The sequence below is a fragment of the Pleurodeles waltl genome, chromosome 7, assembly GCF_031143425.1.
Source record: "Pleurodeles waltl isolate 20211129_DDA chromosome 7, aPleWal1.hap1.20221129, whole genome shotgun sequence".
NCBI lineage: Eukaryota > Metazoa > Chordata > Amphibia > Caudata > Salamandridae > Pleurodeles > Pleurodeles waltl.
Window position 1 is genome coordinate 807,993,802 of NC_090446.1, and position 26,214 is coordinate 808,020,015.

The following is a 26,214-nucleotide window of genomic DNA, read 5'->3' on the forward strand; positions in this document are numbered from 1 at the left end:
AGCCGTATTATGGCTCATAATATGGCGGGCGGAGTCTTTCTGATGTGGCGGTGCTGGCGATGCACCTGCCTCTTTAACTCTGTCGGCCATGCCGACGGAGACAGACTTCCGCCCATAAATGGGCAAAAGTCCTTGCACAACTCCAAATATGCCTGTCAGCAGACCCCCAGCACTGGCGGTCTGTTGGTTGCAGCGGCTTCGGTGGTCTTTGAAAAAGACCATCAAAGCTGTAATGAGGGCCTTTGTCTGGTTGTACAGTCTGTTGCCAATTATCATTGGTGGACATTTAACACTGTGCATATATTTCATCCTGAGACTACTCTGTAAGCCATACATATAGTTCGTCAACAACAGATGTTTTCAAAAGTCAAAAATCCTTTCTACAGATTTTATACCCGTGTCATTGATTAGTGTTCACAAAGTCGCAAATTAGTCAATTGAGTACATGTCAATGCATTTGTGAGTTATTCCTGAATAATGGACATCTTAAACTTTGTCCTCAACAAGTGTCAAAAGGACTGATGCCTATGCACAGAGTCAGTGAGGTTTGGCATTATGTACACAAAGGAAACCTACAGGTATATATGAAACCGAAAATTGTCCAAGTAAATGTCAACCCTAAATTTTTAAGATTCCCATACTCTATACAAGGACACTTTCCCCATTGATTATATGGGGCTTGCTGTGTGGCACACTGTACTTTGAACAGTGGTTCTTACACATGTGACATAGGAGGTATCACGCAGTGTTATAAAATTAGGGGCATAGTTACTAAAGAGTGACAGAGTGCAGCAAGTCAGCTTGCTGTGCTTTACAACCATTAAGAGAAGACAGGAATGTGCTGCATCGGAGGCACCATGGTGCAAGGGTTCCTGTATTGCATGCAGGATTGTATTTGTGTAGGAAGCGGCACCTTCATACACAAAAACAATCATGGGAGGCTTATTCCTCTTTCTATGTTTTCTGCATTCAGCAGCACACATGGAATACAGACAAAACAATGAGAAATAGTGGTATTTCTCCTCATAGCGCCTCTCCAAGGGAGGCAAATGGTTTAGGTGCATTCATAGGCTGACATGGTCTTCTCAGTCTGGGGATGTCTCAAAAACCATGATGATTGCATGGTTAACACCCACCGCAACTGCCATGGAAAGCATACCCAGGGCAGAGTAGTCAAGGGCAGCGACTTGCGCTGTGCATCGCTACTCCAGGTTTATTAGGCCACTAAAAACCATGCAATTCTGACTTTGAGCATTGAGCCATTCATATGCCACTTTACATGGTGCAAACATGTTGCAACACTCCCATACATATGTCCCTTACAGTTCACGCTGCTTGATTCAGCTGCTGGACAGCCAAGCTTCTTTGTTGGTGGTGATAATGGCTTTGAATAAGCTTAAAATGGGCGCCTGCAAATTTATGCACTGAGTTTCCTGCTCTTTTTCTGCTTGTCTGTCATTTTCCATAGTAATTCTATTTATTACAGGCTTGAGTGTGGAGTCTCTGCCCTGAGAGCAGAGTCTCCGCCCTGAGTGTGGAAACTCCACACATGGAACGGAGACTCCACAGGCTGGAACTCAACAATAACCTACAGAAAATGACAAACAGGAAATAAACAGCAGGTAGTTCATCGCAGGAAGCTGCTAGCAGCCATTTTATGTTCATTCAGAGTCATATTCACCTCCAAGCAACCTCCTCTGCCATCCTGCTGCTGTGTATACCTATCCTGTCCTCAACATGGGTGAGGCACGTGAGGACAAGGCAGCCCCTTTCAGCCAAACAGAATTGAAAATCTTAGCTGAAGAGATGCTTGATAAGTTCCCTCAGCTTTATGGGGACCCAGAAGAACAGCTGAGTATTGCAATGCACAGTAGAGTCTGGCAAGACATCCCAACACGCTGGAGTACAGTGGTCGTATACCATTGGCATGACCAAATGTGTAGGAAGTGCTGGGAAGAACTGCAACAATGGGCCTGTATAAAGCCAGGTCCTCCCAGCAACACTTGCAGAGACCCCACCTCAGCCCACTGAACAACAGGGTCCTTATAACAGCCTGGCTGACCCTACATGCTCAGCTGGAGGTGTATGAACAGCAGAGACCTGGTTAGCACATGAAGTGCTTTACGTGTCTAGTTGTATGATGTGAGTGGTGAAAGTGATATTGAAACATTTTTTTTCTGTCTCTTTCACCCTATCTGTGTAATGCTTACAATACTTATAAGGTCTAAGTCTCCTTGGAGCAAATGGAACTGTCATTTCTAATATCTTAGTTGCACTCAAAGTATGCACATGTGGTTACCAGTATACAGCACAGAGGAAGTTCTCTGGAGATGCTAAATGAGGCACTTGCCATGTAGACTTTCTGATGTTCTCAAAGTATATTCCAATATTTAGAATTTTTCCAGAGACTTATCCTAGACCCAGACCCAATTTTGCAGGTATGTAGTGTTTCAGTATGCTACACAACAGATGAAATTTGATAGTAAGTGTAAGACTGAGTATGCAAATTACAGGATACTCCTGGATCCACTTTTAGGTGTGGATAAATCTACCCAGACTGTCTCCCATCTCCACTTGTAAACTTTTACATTGGAAGACTATGTTCCAATGTCCAGAAATCCACATCACACCAATGCTGACGGTGAGGGTTTGTAAATACTGAAGAGTATACAAAACAAACGTGAGAAAGATTTTTTTGTGTGCAAGCAATTGCAGGACCTTACAGAGATAATACACATATTTGTGGGTCCAATACCATTGCCTAGTGAGATAAAAGGAGTACAAAGTCAACATTTGCTTAATGTTGTTGTGAGCTTGTTTATGAATTGTACAGCAGCTACATGATTGTTTGCCTTCTATTACAGTTTTCTCGGCTGGTCAAGGGACATTACAGCATAATCAGAGGCAAGATAGTGGAACCTCAGTTCGTTGTTGGGCACATCCTCTCGACACTACCAGCAAGGAGGAGGAGGATGAGGAAGAGGAGGAGGGAGAGCAAGACCAAGGCAGGGGTAGTGTACCCACCTGAACTGAAGCTACACCACCAACACCCTCAACCAGGGAGGAGGCTGCGGACATTAAAGGAGGGTGCTGAGGGGGCAAAATCAGCTAGTGGATTGGAAGAATGTGGGTCTCCCCGTGGCCCAGTAGAACTGGAATTTGAAATGGTGTCCCCAGGGCAGGCCACCTCAACATCTGTGCCGGCTACTGACCCCTCCCTAACTCCTGAGGCCCCCATACCAACAAGGCCTCCAGCTGTACCCCATGCCACTGCTCCCCTTTCCATGTGCCTGCCTAGAAGAGCTGAGGGAGACATCTGCCCCAACACTCCACATCCCTCCTGTTCACCCCAAACCCCTTCATGTACTATCATTCCTGCAGCAGCATCCCAGGAAGTGATAATGGCATCTGAAGTTGATGGGAGTGTGTCCTCTTGGATCTTATAGGAATTCAGAAATGGATTCCGTATGTTCAGAGAAGCACATTCCATGGATATGGCCAACCCCATATCCTCTATCACTTCCTTTGGTATAGCCATATTGTCTACATTGGCTCACCATTCCACTCAAACCAATCTAGTTGTGCATCCCAGTTCAACTTCCCTCTCTGCTTCACCTCCTATCCGTTGAACCTCTCATGTTTGGCACTCCTGTGGGTGTCTGGACCTGCACTGGCCAGCCAAGAAGAGTCCACACAGGCAGATGACTCAGACATTATTGTCAACGAGGACTGTGAGGATGGCCAGAGACTGGACATTGTTTGGACTGTGGACATTATTTGATTACTCCCTGTACATAGACTGGTTCCCCTGACACTTCCTGATGGGTTATATTTATTTTGCCCAACCTCTTAAAGCCCCATTGCCCAATCTGATATAAGATTTTATTTTCTTTTAACTTATTTACTATCTCATATAAATTTTGAAAAATCAGCATCTCTGTGTTATGTGTTTCATTAAATTTGCTGTATTCAAAGTCTGGAAAGTTCATTGGTAGATGTTTAGCCATGCTTATAACATTATACCTTGGTACACAGATGGTCCTACTAATCTACAAGTCTTATACACATTTATCAGCACATATATGGCCTACAGCCAGAGTAAAAAAACAATGGGTACACTGTTCCAAAAAAGGATAAGGGGAAACCTACATGTTTAGGAGCAAGAGCCCTCACACATCCTATCGGATGTCATGCTTCATCATCGGGGGTGCTCCTCGTCAGACCGGCGCTGCAATGTCTGACGGGCTCCCCGTGAGGGGTCTCTTTACCGGAGATCTTTTTTAGAGACTGCCGCGGTAGAGTGTGCTAGTGGATGATGCCTACGAGCAGACACTAATTGAGCAGGAGAGGAAAAATTTAAATTGGTTCTAAACCTCAACGAGCATCACCATTTAATTAATCAGCAAAGGTAAGGATTAGAGCAAGGTTAAAAACAATATGACAGTGATAATTGAGAGATCATGCTCAATCACTTTCCTAATAGGTAAGGAAATGGAAATTATCACATGTCCTCTAAACAAAAGTCAACATGTTTCGCGTCCAGCGGTCCAACCGGATCCTATGATGCTTCATCAGGACCAAGAAAAAGAAAAGGGTAACTTCTCCTGAAGCACAATAATTAAAAAGAGACACTGATAGGTCTCTCTAGAAAAAATGTTAGAGGACAGTCACTTACATTCAAGCATACTGTCCGTCCGGTCAAACTAAACAATCAGGTCGCCCATCCCCAATTCTGGAATAAGGCTCCTTGGGAAGGCACATGCCTAGGACTGTTGCTGAAAGTAAGCAATAGGTCCTCACTTCTAGAACCTACCCCAGCTGTCCTCCCGAATGATGACAGCCAGAGTAACAAATTGACCATCATCAACAAATACTCAACTCAATGGAAAGGTGGAAGACATATTTTTATTTACGCATAATAGTGGAATATATTTATTACAGTGATCATGGGGGATCGTTCTTGTGATGTTGCAATAGTGGTTGCGAGGATCCCTGTGAGTAAGTTCATTTTCTATGGTGTTGCCGATGTGTGGGTGAGTGTGGTGCATTTGCCTGTACAGCTAGTGAGTGTGCCTATACAGGTGGGGCAGGTGCCTATCAGGGGGTAAGGGTGTCTGTACAGGTGGGGCAGGTGCCTGTACGGGTTGCAGGTGGCTGTACAGGTGGGGCAGATGCCTGTACAGGGGGTGAGGGTGGTTGTACAGGTGGGGTATGGGCCTGTATAGAATGGGGATGTGACTGGGCAGGTGGGTGTGGAGCATGTGCAGGGGTGTTGCGCCTATGGACATTGGGGGGGTGCGTGCAGGTTGCATTACAGGCGGGGGCTGGAGTGTGGTGCAAGTAGGTGTGTTGGGTCCCCTGCATGTATTGACCATGAAGGAAGACTTTGAACATCCCCTCCATCATCTTCATGGCAAAGGCATGTTGTCTTGCACTCTCTTCCCGACAAAAATGCTATGATGGAATTTTGTGTCCTTGCCATGTCTTGGCAAGAGTGCTCAATACTGTCCAAGATACGGGTATGTCTGTCAATCATTTGAGGGATTTGGCGTATTTCCTGCCGTGAGTCTGACATGTCAGACAGAGTGGCCCTTATGACATGAATATTAAGCCTCCAATCAGCCTGCTGTTTGAAACATAATCTCCCATTGGCCACCATGACAATCTGTCAGCCCTCTTCTCAAGGGATGGCCTCTGATACGAGCATTGGATGGATGTGAGGGCTGTGAATAAGTGACGGTTGTGTAGGGGAAGGTGAATGCTGTGGCTGGTTAGCTGACTGCTGGTAAAGGGCAATCCTCTGAGGTAAAATGGGAGGTACAATGCTGTCCAGACCTGGTATATAGACTTTGGTATTTTGCCCTGTGGGCCAACAATGCACTCCTCAGACTCTCCCTCCTCCTCCTTGACCAGCAGCAGATCATCTTCTACATCCTCCTATACTTCCTCCTCATCCTCCCCGTCTATTCCGGTGCTGGCAGCTGCTTGGGGCTGAATTGAGTTCTCTCTTCGGATTGCCCGTCGCAATCCATTGGTGGATGGTGCAGCTTTCTCCAGTGCCTCATTGTTCTCAGCACCTGAAAGACAGAGGATTCAGAAGGATAAGTATTTGCCCTGTGATAGCATGTGCTACTACACAAGGATTAGGTCATACAATTTTGCATCTATCTGATGCTCCACATGTGACCTTTTTTGTGTAAACCTACATGTGACAGCTCACACTGTAGGTGTTCAATGCAGATATGCAATGCAAAATCAAACTCACGAGCTCCAGCCACAGCTCTGTATGGTTTTGAGATCCCCCATGATGTCAACTGCTGAACCTGGCTCCTTGAGTGTGTTGCAAAAGGTGTGTTCCTCGATCCAGCAGCATCAGAATGAAGTGACACCAAAATGAATGTTCAGCATGATTTATATGTGAACATGTGAGATTAACACAGACATTACTGAATATGTTGGGAACATATTACACACCAACTTCAGATGTTATGAGAAAGTGCCAAAATCTGCCAATATCCTTTCAAAAGAAGTTGGTTTATGGGCACAATTTGAGAATAGTTTACAACACTATGGGGGTCATTCCAACTTCGGCGGGCGGCGGAGGCCGCCCGCCAAAGTTCCCCCGCCAGAAGACCGCACCGCGGTCAAAAGACCGCGGCGGTCATTCTGGCTTTCCCGCTGGGCTGGCGGGCGACCGCCAAAAGGCCGCCTGCCCGCCCGCCCAGCGGGAAAGCACCAGCAACGAGGATGCCGGCTCCGAATGGAGCCAGCGGAGTTGCTGGTGTGCGACGGGTGTAGTTGCACCCGTCGCGATTTTCAGTGTCTGCCAAGCAGACTCTGAAAATCAATGTGGGGCCCTGTTAGGGGGCCCCTGCAGTGCCCATGCCAGCGGCATGGGCACTGCAGGGGCCCCACGACACCCGTTCCCGCCAGCCTGGTTCTGGCGGTGAAAACCGCCAGAACCAGGCTGGCGGGAAGGGGGTCGGAATCCCCATGGCGGCGCTGCTTGCAGCGCCGCCGTGGAGGATTCACAGGGGCAGCGGGAAACCGGCGGGAAACCGCCGGCTTCCCTTTTCTGACCGCGTCTTTACCGCCGCGGTCGGAATTGCCCTTGATGCACCGCCAGCCTGTTGGCGGTGCATCCTCCAACCCCGGCCCTGGCGGTCCATGACCGCCAGGGTCGGAATGACCCCCTATATGCCACACTTCACAGACGGATGAATAGTAGTGGGGTTGAGTGCTGCAGCCAGGGTGTCCCCCAACCCTCTGGATGGTGTTGTCTGGATCACAGAGGAGGTCCTGACAGCAGCTGTAGTGTGTCGTACATATCCATATTTTAATAAAATGAATCATGGCAATCATTATACATGTATATGTCACAGGTATAGACCAGTGATATTCAAAGTACGGCCTGGGGACCACAAGAAGCCCACCTGACCTTTACATACAGCCTCCCTGGTCAACTGCAGCATTAGTCCGCTGTCAACTCAACATAGCACTGACATTGAAAAAATGTGAAATTAACAGGCAAACATGTATTTGAAGGTACATTTAGGTTAAAGAAAGGAAGTAACTGCTATGTCCTGCATCGCTTAACGTTAGAAACACCTTCAATTGTAAAGACACCTTGCAGCATACATGTCGCCCAAGTGTGGATGTAAAGATATTACTCCTAACTTATCTTTGTGAATACAGAAAGTCATAAAGTTAGACTTTTGGTCTAAGTTTACCTTTGTGACTCAGACCCATGATTTTAACAGTATCATTTCACTATTTCAATAACACGTTGACAAAGGTGACATTTACAAGTACAATGTGGCATAATATTCTGGATTATTACTTCAGAACTAGAGAGAGAACATCAGATAAGACTAGGGCCACACATATATTTTTTTCAAGAGAACTCACATAGAAAACCCAGTTGATTAAGTGAAGCAAGCATGACTAATTTCTAGAGGCTTTTTTGCTTATGTGATTGTGCTGATCACAAAAGGATGTAAAATTTGGTTTGAGCTGAAACTGTGTCATATGAACTGTGAAACCAGATGTACACCATGTGTGTGGTCTTAGCACTGTGATTTTCCACAGATCAATCAGCTCAACACAAGGAGCTCAACCTCTCTCTTTGTCACAGAAGGGTTGGGATTTGGAAAATTGCTGATTTTTATTGAAGAAACTATTTTATAGGAATTAAAAATGCTGGGTGTTATATCCATCAAGTTGCAATCATTACCTGTTTTGGTGCTCAGTATTTCATTCTTTTATGCCCATGTTACAGATAGCTCAAAGTGAAGGCATGAAACTTGAACACACCTTTACTGTGAGCTAGGACAGTATCACAAAGCAATGTACACAAAGCAAGAACTTTGTTAGAAGCCGCTTCTTGGTTTACCAGAGAAACCAAATAAGAGACAAATAAAGATAATGGGTAAATTGCGATAATCACAAGCAGACAATAATCTGGCATTGAGAAAGCAGATGACTGTGTGAAGCAGGAGTTGGCAGGGTTAGAACAATAAGGACTTTTGAAACAGGCTGGGTGAGGGGGCAGGAAGAACTACTAAAATGGCGGCAGACAATGAAAAATGTTCTAACTACTGTGACTGAAAGTTTAAATTCTATTAAGGACACTTAAGGCGAGGATTACTGTTTTCTCTCTTCGCATTATTATACAGCAGCCAAGCACAGATTAATATACTACTTTTCTCATAGGCTCTAGGAAAAGAAGAAACCAGCATTACAGCAACAACTTTGACCAATGAACAGTCCAGAACCACAATAAAGTCCATCTTCACTCTTGGCACCTCCACTTTCTTCCTGTGACCAACTCAGTCGACTTCCTCTTCAGTCTTGTTTGGACCCCTCAGATCCTGCAGAAAAAAAACGAAACAACAAACCCATGATTCTATAAACCACAGCCTACTAAAAGAGAATAAAAGTGATTCCAATCCATGATCACTGCCAATTTTATATAAAGGAGAAATTATACTCACTTTCAGGCTGAACATCTGAGGATGGGGGGGATGAGTGTGCCAACTCCTCTGTGTCCTTAATAGAATTGAAACTTTCCATTATGGCAGCCAGGAACTTTTTCATTCTGTGTCAAGACCAGAGGTGAGGATTACATTAGTTTAAAGCTTGTCCACCACAGCGACACCACATGTGGGATAGGTTTGAAGTAAAACCTCTTGAATATAGAACCCAAGGACCAATCAGTCGAACTAAGGATGTCCTCCAGCCAAGTCCAAATGAGAGCGCTTAAGAGGCCATAGCTCCTCTGACCAAGTGAGCCCCAAAAATCTCAGTTGATTCCCACCTCCTGACTCCCCCATCTCACCCATCCTGCAATGGTTGGGGATGACACGGCTGGAAGGGTCTTCTGAAGGAGATCAGTGGTTGGTTTTCTCCAGGGGGCCAACATCCGCTGTCATGGCCTCATAGCTCTTGATGAAATGAACTACACACATTTTCTGGGACCCTGGAAAGGAAGAATAAGAAACCACACATGACCTGCATTTTTTTCTCCTAGATATATGAAAAGTCACCCAATTGAGGGTAAATACTCTACCTCTAATGTCCAAGGCTTGTACATCTGAGAACTGTCTCCAGGACACCAAGCAAAGGAAGGTGGCCAATTTGGCTGACAGTTCCTTACGAGAAAGGTACCCATTGATCTGCCATGACAGGAAGAGATTCAAAACCTCATTAACATCCCACATAGCTGAGTACCTGAGCTCTGGGGGAAGTGATAACCAAACATCCCTCATGAGCTTCCACACCAAGGGATGCTCACCCACTGGGTGATTCCCCCCCCCTGGTGCTTACCCAGCCAAAATAGCTGATCTCAAGGTGTTTATCGAACTGTAAGCTAGCCCTCTGATGGCTAGGGAAGCCAGAAAATTCAGTACATGGCCATCGAGACCATGTGGATCTGTAGCATTTGGTGGTGTTATCTGTCCATGCTCTGGATAGGAGGCATAGCATAGCCCTGTTCCTTTGCCAGTCCTGGAGAAACAAGTCTGTGGCTGCCACTCCCGGGTCCGGTCTCCAGCTAAAGTACCTGAGAATTTGATAATCAAGCCACAAAGCAAAATGGTCCACCAAGAACCGACCCCACCGATTCTGAATCCTGGTGAAGGAGTGCAGATGGAGCTGCCATAGACTTGCATCTTTCATGTGTCTGGAGTGCCAGTTGGCCACCTGATTGGATTGGCCCAGGAGGTGTCCCGCCGTTACTGATATCTGGTTCACCAGACAATATTACCAGAATGACCTGGCCAGGTCCGACATTGTTCGGGAGCAGGTGCCACCCAAGTGATTTATGCAACACGCTGCCGCCACATTGTCCATCTTCAGAAGGGTGCAACACTTCCTCTGAGATTTGGTCCAGCACTTCACAGCAAACTAAACCACCAAGAGCTCAAGTCAGTTGATGTGCATAGCCTTTTCTTGAGATGACCACCGTCCTCCTCTGGAGAAGAGTCTGCAGGTGGCTCCCCAGTCCAAGCCACTGGCATCGGATTTGATAATCAGGTCTGGGGCGGAATTTAATATTGCCTGTCTGTTCAGGTCCTCCATGTGTGTCAAACACCACTGTATTTCCTTGCATGCATCCTCCGACAGAGAGACCACCTGCGAGTATGAGTACCTTCCTGAGATGCCTCGCTTTGAGGCTTTGGAGGACCCGATAGTGGAGAGGACCTGGGAAAATAGCCTGTATGGAGCAGGACAGCAGGCCTACCAGCCTCCCTACCTGTCAGAGAGAGGTGGAAGACCTGGCCGCCATCCTGCAGAGCTTTTGCCAGATCTTGTTGACCTTCCGAGAAGGCAGGCTCCGAACCGAGTCCACAACAAACCCCTAGGAACACCAGTGATTGCTTAGGGGAGAGGACAGATTTCTGTCTGTTGATGATGAAGCCAAGTGACTCAAGGAGGGTCACCGCCATTTGGAGATGAGCTGACAGGCGACTGGGGCACTCATCCATGAGTAGCATATTGTCCAGATAGATGATGAGGCGCACTCCCTAAACCCTGAGGAACTCTATCACCGGTCTCATTACCTTGCTGAAGCACCAGGGTGTGAACATGAGACCAAAAGGAAGGGCTGTGATTTTGAAAGTCTGCTCCCTCCACTGTAATTGGAGGAAGTGGCAGTAGGGGGCGAAGACCGGGATTGTCAAGTAAGCGTCCTTCAGATAGAGACGCACTATCCAGTAGTTGGTTGAAGGAGGTCTCGAAGCAGATGGATCCCCTTCATTTTGAAGTGGCGGTAGACCAACACTCCTTGAACTCCTTCAGGTTGATTACGGGGGTTGTCAAGCATCTCGCTTGTCCATGAGGAAAATATTCCGGAGGAAGCCCACCAGGTGCAGTCGGGTCTCCACAATCACACCTTTGTGCAGCAAGTCTGAGACCCCGTAGTCCACCATTGCCATGTCTGGAGGCAAAAAAAACAAAGGGTGGGCGACTCCACTGGACTGGAGAGCCTAAACATTCTATGTGGAAGCCCTGCACCATTTGGAGTACCCATGCATCAGGGGTGAGGGCATCCCAATTGGAAAGAAACATCTGTAACCTGCCCCCAACCCTGTGGTGGCAGGATAATTGGAGGCTTACCTTGGGAGGTGTTGATTCTACCACCCTCTCTGTTGCATCTGTGTGCTTGTGTGTCTGGCGTAAGGCCTGGTCGGGTAGAAGGTTCTGAACCTGGAGGCATTCTGATCCTGGCCTTCGTCTTGAACCATTGTTCCTCCCAGGTGCCGTGGGTGCGAGCAGCTGACCGAGTGCCCCCTATCTGTGCTAGTCCTGGGGAAAACCTGGAGGGGGGGGGGAGATTTGATTAACAGACATCTGGGCCTTGTGGAACTTGCCCAGTTTGCGGACAAAGGGATCACCAAATTATTCACCATGGCGAGGGGGCCTGCCTCCGAGGTGGCATGGTCCACCAGTTTGGGGTCAATTTTGATGAGGAGCGAACAGGACCTCTGCGGAGAGATAGCACAATTTGAATTCCCCAGGAAGATGACCACCCTCTTGGCCCAGCCTGACAAGACTTCTGGAGATTTATGATTCCAGAGGCTTTGGAATCCTCGGCCATGTCAAGAATGCAAGTAAGCAATCCGGCCACATCTAAGAGCTTTCTGGCACGCACGCCAGGACCTATCGATTCCCTTTTTCAGGTAGCCCAAGAACTTCCCTAGAAAGGTAGCCATGCACTCATCAACCTTGAGGGTAAGAGCCACCTTATCGTTCAGTGATAGGCAGAGGCACTCTGCCCGTAGGCAGTTGTGGATCTCCTTATTGAGGGCCTTGCGCAGCGGCCTGGCAACATACATTGAGACTTTGTCTGCTGGCGTCCATTCGGCTGAGTCTAAGTGCACAAGTATGTCCGGGTCCAGCATATGGCGGGGCCCTGGGGACTATCTTTTGTCTTGGGATGGGACTGGGGGGGCTGGGTGCCAGAGGCGGAATCGCGACTCCTGATTGCCATCTGGGGAGCGGGTGTGAGTGTCTTTGAAGGAGGAGTCAGGAAGGCTTGGGTCCCTGGAGGGCCCGGAGCTGTATCTTGTTTTGCAGGCAAGGAGTGAGCCATGAAGGCCCTCTTCAGACGTGGCAGTGCCCACACTCACTTCATCATTCAGCGTGCACTTAGGGTTGGGGAGAGCAGGGGGGTGGCAGACCCTGGAGGTAAGCAGGGCATAGGCCCGTGAGGTTCTTCCCGCCTGAGGAGTGGGTGGCTGGCACAGTCCTGCGCATATTGTTTGAGCTTCTGCTCCAGGGGGCTTCATCGCCTGCTGGATCGCCAACCATATGGAGGCATCCATAATTCTGCAAAAATAATTCGACAAGGGGCTTGTAGGTCACCTGCTCCTCCTCCATGTAGGTCTCCTCCTCACTCATGGTAAATGGGTGGACGTGACCCAATGAGGATCCCACTTATGCTTGGGGGGGCCTGGAGTTACCAGGAGTAAATGGCCTGTATGCCTTGGGGTGGGTGCTTTCCACTGAAAAGCGCACTGTTAATAGGGGGAGGCCTGGGGTAATCAGGTATTTAAAGAAGGATTCCATAGTTGGGGGAACTCCCATTCCATCATGAAGTCTCAAGGGCCAATGGCAGGATGCAGCCATGTGACAACAGACACCAGGACACTTTCACCACCTGGGCCCAGTGTCGGGCGAGGAAGATTGCCGCAATTCCAACTAGTACAGACCCCGAGGACAGGGCGTCTCGCTCCAGGCGGGCAGGGCAGGAATACAAGGTCAGAGGCCTAGTCGGTCGCACTTGCTTCTTTTTCAACACTAGCTTGAACCGTGCGTGCCGACCAGGTGACAATTATCAAGAGCGCGTGTGCTGTGGTGCGGCACCCTCTGGAGGTTGGCAGACCTCATTGCTGGATCCGTAAATGTGCTGATGCGCAAAATGTATGAAGGAGCGGTCGCGGAGGAGCGTTGAGCATTCTCGCGGCCACAGAACTGTCACCTGTTAAAAGAAGGGCATGTTAGGTACATACAGAACATGAACACACTAACGATACAAGTACGCAACCAAGAAATATAAGCGAATAAAGAAGGAACAAAGCCGCAGGCACTTAGCTCAGTTGCGGGAGCAGCGAAGAATGAGGAGCCGCCAACGACAATGGACTTTATTGTGGTTCTGGACTGTTCAGTGGTTAAAGATGTTGCTGCAATGCTGGTTACTTCTTTCCCTAGTGACTATGGGAATTGTAGTTCATTCATCTCTGCTTGGCTGCTGCGTAATTAAGTGAAGAGAGAAAAGTGTAATCCACGCCTCCAGTCTTGACATAGAATTACAGACAAGCGCCAAGGAGTGTTATTTGCATCAGGCAAATAAAATGCAACATTATTTAACAGTGCAACAAATTATGTTGGAATTGATGAACCAACATTTCAGTAATTAATAAGCGGTATAATGGCTAACCAAAAAAACTTTATTGAGCAAACGTGAAATGCCAGTGCTAGATGTTGAAACATTAAGGTGAACTTGTTAAGTAAAAATATTTTATCCTAAATGTGGCTATATTGAGAACTGTGGATGAATGATCTTTTTTAGTGGATCAGTTTTAAAAAAATAGTTTATACTCTAGTAATCATTCAAATTTGTATGCCAGTTTGAAGACTTCACTATTAGTTCTTTGTGAATTGTCAGCACAAGGCGTTAACCTTCCTCATTCTTTTCATTGAGATTACTGTAGTAATGTCTTTAATTTGGAAGCAAGGGGCTATAATCTATAAAATAATGCAATGGGGACACGTGGGGAAATCGTCCACTCGTCGAACCCTAAATGAGGCCTAAATGAGAAACAAAGTGTTAATTATAACTTCCGAGTTTTGCTTTCTTAACAAAATGTTGCAGTGTTCTTTAAATTAGAAGTAGACATAACTTTCCAGAATGATCCCTCCAAAACTGGATACCGTACTCCAATTAGCAGTAGGATTGTGCGTAGTTTTATAAGCGAGCGAAATCTCCAGCAAATCCGATTTTGGGCTCTGTATTTTGTATTATTTTCTGTTTGTTTCTCCTATGTTCATTTCGACCTCGTACATAAGGAGGCCCGGGTTCTTGCTGCCACCGGGTCTGTATTTTGATGTACCATCGAAAGACTTCAGGTTATAAGGATATGTGAATATTCATGTCTATTTCACTTGCAAAATATGCAACTTCGTTGCTTCTTGGTGTTTCTAGAGACGAACAGTATTGTATTTACATCTCTGTATTTACATATCACTTCATACATTTGATGTTGACCTGAAGTGCCTAGCATTCACACCTGGAGAAAGTGACTATATGAATGGAAAAGTGCTGAATTGTAGTATAGGTGGCCTATCTTGGAATAGGTTTTAGGTCTTGCATGCTTGACCAGAATGGTGATTCTGATCTAGGGGCCTTTGCCTGAGCTCGTAACTGGAGGAAGGCATGGATTTTACATGCCTGGAACATTTGAGGGCCAGTTGTCAGTGACCTGGCTCTGAGTTTCCTTTTTCTAGGCAGAGAGGTAATCGGTGGATGTAAGAATGGAAATGCAAAGCTTAAAGATGTAGTTTGTGCATATGTTTAGTAAGGTTTGCATTTGATAGCGCAATTTCTGTCTGACTTGGTACATTCAGGCTGTACTATTTGACAAACAACTATGACGTGTTGTGTGATCAGGTTTTTCTTGTCTCCATTAGTACTTCCTGTTTATTCCTTGGAGTAAACAAAAGGAACATCATCCAAATTCTCAGATTGTACAATGTCAGGTCAGCTGTAAAAAAACGAATCTTTATAAGTGCACTTACATCGAATGCCTCTAAGTGATGTCCCTTATGGGAGCTAGTCTCACAGAATAATATGGCCCTATTTTTAATGACCTCACCCCAGCATGATATAAATCTTTATGATGTGACCATTCTAGAAAGAGAGAAGGTTGAGGGGAAGGTATTTATAAGCAATGCTTACCAATCACTGCGCACCTATGTACTCCTTGACTAGATGAACTGTGGCAAATATTTGCTGAATGGTTTGTTTTTTCTTGTTCCACAAATATCATATATATCTTTAACTATCAAGTAGGTTTCTTTCAAGATCAAATGAGTCTCTGTCAACACAACAGTATGCACTTGAATCACGATGCTCGCAATTGGTGCGCCTTAGCCCTTAAAACTGTGAAAGATAAAGATATGGAAATTTATGGAAGGTGCCTATGCTGGAAATGTTATCTGATTTTTTTCAGCTAAAATAAAGATTAGGTCTGGCTTTGAATCTGACACTCTTTCGGATTGAGAATATGCAGCAAAGGGATATCTGAAATCAATGCCCAGTTCACTGAGTTTGATAAGTAAAGACTGTGTGCATCTGATAGCTAAGAAGAGGAGCTCAGTATCCAAAGTGAATCTTACAATGTTTTTCGAGAACAACAAATGACCAAGTGAATTCCTATTTAACAGTAATCATAAATTCTTCCCTTTCGACAGAATCCCTTCCAGAGAGCTTGGCAATTGTGCATCCTTTGGTAAAAAGTTGCTTGAACCCACGGAGCTGGCTAATTAGGGGCCTTTCTCATATTTGATCTATATTGCTGAGCTGCTGAAAAGGTCGTAATTTCCAAATTACAGAATTTTGTGGAAATTAATCAGCTATATTATCCATTGTAAGATGGTTTTAGACTTGGCATGGAGCCAGAATTAGTGTTGACATCACTTACACATGATTTTCAGATGATTATGGCTAAATACTGCAAAGGCGTCTGCATATTTTTCGATCTTTTTACCCTCTTCAAATCGTTGGCTATCTACTCCACCATCTGTCTTTTAGGCCATATGTGGACATGTTTTACATGGCTCCTCTCTTCTTTCTCTCTATGAGAACCCATTTGGCCTAATTTCATTTGTCACCTAAATCTTTTCTAGATATTATGACATAGGGAACAATAATATCTCCCCTTCATTTAATCACTACTTATGCCTCTTAGCCCAACTGCTTCAGAAATGTCATGTTAAAGCATACCTTTATTCAATTGATGCTCAACCTATTTTTAATCTGCATGATGAAAGTAGTGACTCCTCCTGTGACGTTTACCTAGGCCATGATCATGAGTAAACTCAAATGTGGATAGACAAAATATATTGAAGCTTAACCCTTCAAGTTATTAAATCCTACACATCAATAATAAATTATATACATGGGATAGTTTGTTCTTTTTGTGAGCCCTCGACAATTGCCTTACCCCAGTCTAATCAGCCCAGGATCTGGTACAATCTCAGCTATCTCTGGAAGCTCACATTTCAGCATTTGCCTACCTCTTCTCCCTTTCCCAAAGAGGTTTGTATTTAGCAATGCATATACTCATTCTAGTTTGGATTACGCCAAGTCAATTTACTTGGTGTATGTAGGAAGATCATAGCCCACGCATGCAGAATACAGAATACAATTCTTATGATTTTATTCCACTTGTAGAAGTTTCAATCATGATTCTGAATAACTTAAACAGTTGTGCTAGCTCCTGATCAACAGGAGGATTTGTTTTAAACATCATGTATACTTTCCAAAGTATATTTAACAGCCCAAAATACTTTCAGAGAAATTTGTAAAATAATTAATGCTTGATATCTCAGATAAACAGTCAAATTTGAGTTTGCTGTGATTACATCTAGGTGTCCTAAATGGAATTAAAGATCCTGTCAGGTACAGCAAACTATTCTTTGCCCGTGAAACAGAGAGACAAATGTTACCTAATTAGGGTCATGACTCCATAAAACATGACTTTTTGTACAATAATTCTGTAACTGTTAGCAATTGTGCCTCTTCTGTAAGGTATGTCCATCTGGGACTTTCTCAACAGTGACTGTATAACACACATGTCTGTAATCATAAGCTAAATTATGAAGACTTCTCTTGCAGCCACAGATTTCAAAGTGGTGGTGTTTTTGTTCTATGCACTGATTGCAGTAATGTAATCTCTTATCTGGACTTTCTAGTAGAGTTCCAATGTAGGCTCCATTCTCTTCACATTGTTCAGTTTCTGGCTGCTAGATTTATAAACCATATCCACTGATTTGAGTTTAGTTTTCTGGCATGCTACTTTGTCATCTGGGATGCTGGCTATGTTGGAGCATAGAGTATTTAATGAGCTATTAGTGTCATTGTTCAACGAGGTGCCCAGTCACAGTCACATCACTCTATAGGTTCAATTAATAACAGCCATAAATTAATATTACGGCTATCAGAATTACCCCATTAATGACTGGTTACTCTTCCAGGTTGCAAGCACAATTGAGGGAGTACATTTTGGCTATCACATTTTGAAGTGTCACTGGAACTCTTGCACATCCTAGTGAGTTCTCCGTCAACTCAAACCCATTCCATTGTTTGCCTTCTGTGACATATGCAACAGATACCTTTATCATACCCACAGGTTCCTTCATTTAACATCATGAGTACTTTTTAAGAGGTAATATTCCTGTCATTAATCTAGCCTACCAAAAATAGGAAATACATGCCTCCACTAGCCATAATGTCATTGGTTTCTCGCATAAGTGGCCCTGTTAGCCCATTGTCCTCAAGTGAACTCGGCATTTCTAAAAAGTTCTAATTGCCGTTGACACCAAAGCACACTAATTATCGCCGGCTTTAGAGAATTTGCCATTTATGATTTGCATATGTGTGCATTTCTAAACACATAATAAACGCTGTTTCCTGTACATATACGTGTCACCTGTTTACTTCTATGTCTTTCACCTTGTGGCACAGCACATATTTGTTGCTTTGTCTGCTTGTTGCACCATGTATGTTAGATATGCACAATTTCTATATGGTCTACAAATTACTACACTACATGTCTAGTTACTATACTTTTCTGGTTCAATTAAAGCACACCTAAGGCTGCGGTTTATTAGTGATTTTGCTATGTTAATTGTAGGCTTAGAATATATTTCTTTACCCAGCTACAAAGTTCATCTAATCGAACTCCAGTTGAATCATTGTCTTGTCTATATACTGAATGCCCAGGCCCTGCCCCTCAAGGGCTGCTCCTGTCAAATATAGTATGTAGTCACAGAAAATGGCGTGGAGTTATTTATTTTAAGTTACCTGGTTGTGCTCAATAGGTAACTGTCTTTGTTTGCGCACTTTGCTTCATGCAAGTTCTGGTGCAAATTCCAGTTCACTAAGCACCCTGCAATAATTCTTTTTGTTCCGACTGAGGCTGACATCTAATTAAAAAAAGGTAGAAAATGCCTAGGTCCAAAACCATATAAGTTTATTAAAATATTTGCAAAGTTATAAACTCAAATCATCAGGATTAATTGTAATTCAATAGCCAATACTTGGACGCATTATTCAATATAGGCAGAGCAATTCAAAATCATATAGACAAAGACAAATATTATAAAGTTGTCTCAAATAGAATGGAGCAGATCTGTTCTTCCATAAATGAGAACTCCCTACACTGCTAAACTAGGGTAGGGTCCGAAAAATCTGAAGAAAAGTCAGATTAAAATTATTCTGCCAGAAAGCCTGTGAGATGATGTAGTAAGCATCTTTTCTAAATGGAGGGAGAAAGAGAATCTACATCAAAAGGGAAAAGGCAAGATAATAAGGGACAAAGGCCACCTGGGCAGCCCGACGGAGCAACCTTGGAAGAAATCAATAAGGGAATTATGTCACATCGAGAGGAAACCAGGGCACACAGTCGCAAAACCCAGGCAGCCAATAGGAACTTCAAGGGACCATCCGAAGGGTTCCAAAGGTTTGAGCCAACTTCTCTCAAAGGATTGCTGAGGTGGAGACCAGAGTAGCTACATTGTAGAGTGAGGCTGTGGCACAGAGTAAGGAGACTGAGGCAGTCGAATCTCAAATGATGGACACTCACTGGAAGTTGGAAGAATACAAGAATAGGATGCGCCACAATAACCTGAGGATACTTGGGATCGCGGATGGACGTGAAGGAGCACATATTAGGAAATTTATACTAGAATTATTTCACAATACCTTTACAGAATTGAGTCAATGGAACTGGGATCTGAGGGTACAGCAAGCTCATAGGTTTCCGTTCAAGCAGCACCTGCGGCATCTACAGGACATGGGCAAACCAGAAGCAAATTCTGATCTTTCTAGGGAATTTTATTAAGGCAAGCAATTTTTGAGCTTGCTCAGCCAAATAATAAGCACACTCAAGAGGAATTTTCTTTTTTTGCCTGTCGATGATGGCGCTTAAGGCAACTGATATAACCATTTCAGGAAAAAGGAGCCTCTGCATTTATACAGGCCCCTGCCAAGTTGAAAGTGGTTGTTTCCAATAGGGTGTATTTTTTTACCTTGGAAGTTGCTGCAAAAGATTTTCTGGATGGGATGAAACCTCGCAGCCCCACCTCAGCAACTCATAATAATCATAGTAGTCAGATGACTTAAAGCAAATTAGAGGGATAAATGGGGGTTGAGAATGCAACAGCTTTAATGATGATGATTCTGATGATGATGATGCTGTTATAATAAGTCTTGTCTTGCTCATGTTTGGGTTCCTTTTTTTTTCCTTCCTTTTTTTTCTTGGAGAGGGTTTTCTCGCCAAGGCCTATGGGGCTCTGTTTTTCTTTTCTTCCTCTTCGGGGGACGAGGCTTTGTATGGTGATGTTTCTGTTATGTCAGAGACAGGAAGGAAAGGGCACTACCATATATGGGCCTGGTTGCCCTTAGTGGCAGGTTTGGGGTGGGCTTGGAGGTGAAGGGGTGGGTGTGCAGGGAGGTCAGAAGGGGTAGACTGAGGTTGGATGGCAGAGTATATATTTTTTGGTAGTATAAGCAAAAACTGTGGGTGAATGGTGCAAGGGTAAAGGATGGTAATGAGGAGCAGTCTTGTAGCATTTTCAGTAACTGGTAAAAGCAATTAACTCTATGGATCCTGTTTAGCGTCTGGATCCTCAGAGGCTCTGATTAACTGTGAACAGGCACTCTGTTTTTTTTGCCATCATCCTGAATGAAGTATAGCAATATTTGTATTTGTACTATTAATATCTGTGGTCTGAATGATGAGGCCAAGAGACAGAAGACAGCATTAGGTTGAAGGTTGATGAGACTGGATATTGTATGTATCCAGGAAACGTGTATCCCCTTTGGGCAAGAGAACTCTCTCTCCAGACCTGGGGTTTTCACTAGTTGCTTGCACCCGTCAGGGCCTAGCATCCATGTGGGTGGCCTTTCTAGCTAGTGATTCAGAGCACCGACGATAAAGGGGGAAGGTGGGTCATTCTGGAGTGTCATGTGGGGGAGGAAGATTCGCACTATGTTCTGTATATGGGTCATGTGTCCAATTTGGACAAGGCTGATGTCCTCAATTTTCTAAATGTTTAATTAGCCTCTCAGTTGGCTCTACTTGTTTTGTGTGGGGATTTTAATATAGATTTAGAGAAGAACAAAGACTTAACAGGGGCTCAAGTGGATACTGGTAGGAAACCTCTAGTACTAAGGGCAATTCAACATTTGGTTCAAGGGTACAGACTGGTGGACATGTGGGACAAGCATATGGATCCTGACGCAGGATAAACATTTTTTTTAGAGTGGGTATGGGTTTTGAGGTGGTAAGGGCATTTTTAGGTTTTAGGCTGGGTATGGGTTTTGGGGTGGTAAGGGCATTTTTTGCTTTTAGGGTGCGTAAGGGTTTTGGGGAGGTAAGGGCATTTTTAAGTTTTAGGCTGGGCGTGGGTTTTGGGGTGATAGGGAATTATTGGGGTTTAGGGTGAGTGAGGTTTGTGGGTGGCAACGTGCATATATAAATATATCAAAATATATATAATATATTTGTTTAAACATATCCACAAATATATACATATACTGTATGTATATATACACATATACATATATAGGGTATATTTACCATTTTATTTTCTACCCAGGATATGTATTTACCAACCATGCCTCTACAATGAAATTTTCATGGTGAAGGCATACGTGGTAAAGGCATTTTCGTGGTGAAAAACCTTTGTTGTGAGTGTATTTGTTGTAATGACGGATGCGTTGTAATTATCACGTTGTAAAGGCAATAGTGGTAATTGCATTAGTTGTTCCATCACACAACCGCTGGCCATCAATAGTGATACAGCTATAGATCTGGTGGTTTGGGATGCCATTAAAAGGAATGCTATGAGTATGGGAAAATGTGGAGCAGCTAGTGGCACTACGTATTGGGTGGAAGGAGAATGAAAATGGGATAGAAGCAATACAGGACTCTAATGGAAATATAGTGGGATCTCCTGCTGAAATAGCAAAAAAATTTTTAGGGACTATTATTAAGACCTGTACTCAGAGGTGAGTTTTATCCCTCAATGGAAGTATCAGGGCCTGTTAAAGAGAATCAATTAAAAAAACAGCTTACCCTGGGGAATCAGGATGCACTGCAGGCAGTAATTTCAGCATATGAAATTGAAGATGTGAATAACTGTTTATCCGCTGGTAAAGCTACAGGCCCCGATAATTTACTTTTAGAATTTTATAAACTTTTTTTTCAGAAGATAAAACAGGACTTGCTGGCAACCTTTATAAGCGATCAGGCCGGAGCCTTCCCTCTCTATTGGGAGAAAACAACTATTGTTATATTTAGGAAGAAACGGGAACCCCCTCTAACCTCATAGTCTTACAGACCAATCTCATTGATAAACTGCGATGCTAACATTTACTCTAAAATATTGGCCAATTGCTTAGGAAGGGTAATCTTGTCTTTGGTCTCATGATGGCAGCATGGCTTTGTTCTGTCCCAGGGCACAGTAGACCACCTTCGGAGGGTGATTACATTATTTATTTGATATTTTGGAAAGCTACTAAAACAGAAATGAGCCTGATATTGTTAGATGCTGAAAAAGACTTTGAGTTAGTCTCATGGGGCTATTTGTGGGCAGTCCTTGAGTGGCAGGGCTTTGGACCAGGCTTCATATCAAACCCCAAGTGCCAAACTTTGTATCATGAGTTATGAGTCGGAGAAAATCTTGATAACAAGAGAAACTGGCAGGGATGCTCATGCTGTGTTATTATTCACCCTCTATATTAACCCCTTTATCTCTGTGCTAGAAAGAAATTCTAGAATTCTCCCAGTGGTACTGAATCTAGCTAATAACAAGGTTCCTGCCTACTGGGATGATATAGCCGTAATTATCAGTAATCGATGAGGCTGCAAATGAGATAGAGGAAGAAGTAGAATCTTTTGGGAAGTACTCTGGATACAAGCTTAATGTGGCAAAAACACAGATAATATGCACAAAGGGCTCCTGCTTTGACGACCCTCAATGAGTGGAAGTAGCTGTATATCTGGGAGTACAAATTACATCAAAGATAGATCATTTGGGCAACTTGAATATGGTTCCTCTTCTAACTCAGATAGAGCAAGATCTTTGGCAAATTAATTAGCTACGTCTGTCATTAGTAGGAACGTATAACATATTGAAAATGATAATTTTGCCCAAGCTCCTCTATCTAGTCAGAGCTATCCCTCTGGAATTCAGTAGTATTTGGCTGGCTAGATTCAAGAGTTTATGCTATAGCTTTATTTTGGAATTCAAAAAGCTAAAAAGGTCTCTTAAGTTTATAGTATTGCCCAAGGACTGCGGGGTGGACTGTCCTGAACCTTACATTTTATTATTGGCCCTGTGTGCTTCAACATCTGGGTATTCTAGTCGTGGGTAGAACAGGGAATTTGCACCCTGCAGAATCTCCATTAATTTATTAGTTAATAATCGGCCTGTATGTCGGGGGCTGGCTAGGGAGAAATATTGAATCCAGCTATCACAAGAAAACACAATTTAAGGTTTTGCAAGGGGCATGTAAGGTGTGGCCACTGGTCAAAAGATTGATTGGAATCCAGAAATAGAATTATTATACACCTCTGTGGTGGTCCCCTGCACTACCTGAGGTATTTCACAATTCAGTATGATGGCAATGAACACAGAAGGGGGTTCAGATAATTTGGGATCTCTTTGAGAAGGGGAAAATGCTTTCCTTTAGTAATCTCCAAGAAACGCTTAATTTGCTTAGTGTAGTTTCTTTAAAATTTCCCTGCGATTCTGGATTTTCTTAATAAGTTGGATCAGACTAATTTTTCACCTGACCGGGTCAATGTTGTTCATAAAAAGCAAGGATTAGGTCAGTCTATTTGTTGATATTAGAAGGATTGCCTGATGATATGGAGGTTCAAAGTTCTCAATGGGTAAGCAGACTTGGGACTGAAGGGGTACTTCTCCAAGAGTCATTAGATCTTGGTAGTACAGTGTTGATCACTTCTGGGCTAAAGAACCAGAATTATAAAACAATATTCGACCTTTATTAAACACCAGTTAAAATGTTTAAATAGGGCAGGCAGTCTGACAGTAGATGTTACCGATGTGGAGCCTATCAAGCAGACCATGCATATATATTTTGCATGCTCGACTCTGCCTCCTTTTGTTTTTTACAAAAAAAGCCACAGCTTCTCCCCTGCACTGTGCCTCTGTGCTGTTGGGCACTCCACCTGGCTCCTCACCCCCCTCGCAGCGTCTCCCCGCCTCCTCCTCTCCCTTACAGTGCCTCAGACCTACCACCCAGTTAGGGGGTCAAGTATGGAGGGGGGCTGCCCGGTGTTCCCTGCTGCCAGTTTTCCTGCCGCCCCACCTGCCTGGCCCTGTCTAGATTCACCTGTCAGATATCTTGTCTGCAGGAGGCACCAGGGTGAGACAGGGAAGCAGGTTGGGGACACTGTAGTGACCACAACTGCACTGCAGCTATGCTGCAGAAGTGCTGTTGACCAACCAGGGCCACTGGACCACAAGCTCTGGCTTCTTCCTCAGGTTCTTGAGCCTTCCCCTGCACAGGACCAGTTGAATTCCTCCTGCCAGCATCTCCTAGTACCTCCCGCACCAGGACCTTTCTTCTACGGCCCTGCATAGAGCCTTGAACATGCCCAGCTGGGTAAGTGTTTTGTTCAGTCGCACCTTGATTCTTGCGATATATGGAGTATTTGATCAACTCCAGGAACTAGTCTGTCCCTACTGACTGACTTTCTGAATGAATCTTCACTTTGCAATCTGGTGAATAGGAATTTTGAGTATGGGCTGGAGATCCTTCAGTACATCCCACAGGAAAGTCACCAGCAGCAGACAAGTGTAGTGAGTGTAGGCAATCACTGTGAAGAGTGTGCCGTGGGCCACCGCAAAAGAGGCCTGTTGGACTTTTGCTTATGCAGGGTCATCCCCAGACTTTTTCGCCTCCTGCCTCCTATTTTTTTCTGACATGTTGCTGTTGGCTTTTCAACTCTGAGCACTTTACCACTGCTAACCAGTGCTAAAGTGCATATGCTCTCCTGTTTAAATTGTATGTAAGTGGTTTATCCATGATTGGCATATTTGATTTACTAGTAAGTCCCTAGTAAGGTGCACTAGAGGTGCCAGGGCCTGTAAATCAAATGCTACTAGTGGGCCTGCAGCACTGGTTGTGCCACCCACATAAGTAGCTCTGTAATCATGTCTCAGACCTGCCACTGCAGTGTCTGTATGTGTATTTTTACACTGTAAATTCGACTTGGCAAGTGTACCCACTTGCCAGGCCTAAACCTTCCCTTTCCTTACATGTAAGGCACCCCTAAGGTATGCCCTAGGTAGCCCCAAGGGCAGGGTGCAGTGTATGGATAAGGTAGGACATATAGTAATGTGGTTTATATGTCCTGACAGTGGAATACTGCCAATTTCGTTTTCACTGTTGCAAGGTCTGTCTCTCTCTCATAGGATAATATGGGGGCTACCTTTAAATATGATTAAAGTGTAGATTCCCCTAGAGAGTAGATGGACATGTGGAGTTTGGGATCCCTGAACTCACAATTTAAAAATACATCTTTTAGTAAAGTTGATTTTAAGATTGTGAGGTTGGAAATGCCACTTTTAGAAAGTGAGCATTTTCTTGCTTAAACCATTCTGTGACTCTGCCTTGTTTGTGGATTCCCTGTCTGGGTCAGTTTGACAGTTGGGTTGTTTTTCACCTCACACCAGACAGTGACACAAAGGGAGCTGGGGTGTGATCTGCATTTCCTGATTAGCCATCTCTGCTAGGAGGGAGGGGTGGAGTGGTCACTCTCATCTGAAAGGACTGTGCCTGCCTCTGACAATGCTGTCTCCAGCCCCCTGGTGTGTGTCTGAGGCCTTGCCTGGGCAAGGCAGGATTTCACAAGAAGGTGTGAGTCCCCTTTGAAGGAAGGTGACTTCAAAGACTAAAATGGGTATAAGAAGGGCACCCAAACTTACAAACTTCAGAAACACTTCTGGAACCAAGAGGAACCTCTGCCTGGAGAAGAGCTGATAGCTGAGGAACAAGTGCTGCCCTGCCTGTGACTGTGCTTTGTGGAGCTTTCCTGCAGTGCTGCTTCTGCCAGAGTAAGAGGGCAAAGACTGGACTTTGTGTGCCTTCCATCTTGAAGAAGAAATCTCCAAGGGCTTGATGTAGAGCTTGCCTCCTGTTGTTGAAGTCTCAGGGATAGCAAAGACTTCTTCCTGCCAGCACCTGGAGTCTCTGGAGAGACCCCTACTCTGCTCTGTGGTGCCCTTCCAGTTCCTGGGACCCTGAAAGGAGAGGCTGGCAGCCTAAGGACAAAAATACACACACCGAGCGCCGTGCGGAGAAAAGATCGACGCGAATCCGATCGCGGCTGAGAAAACGACGCGACGCCGGTTCCGCAGCTGAGAAACGACGCCGCAGGAAACGCGACCGAAAAA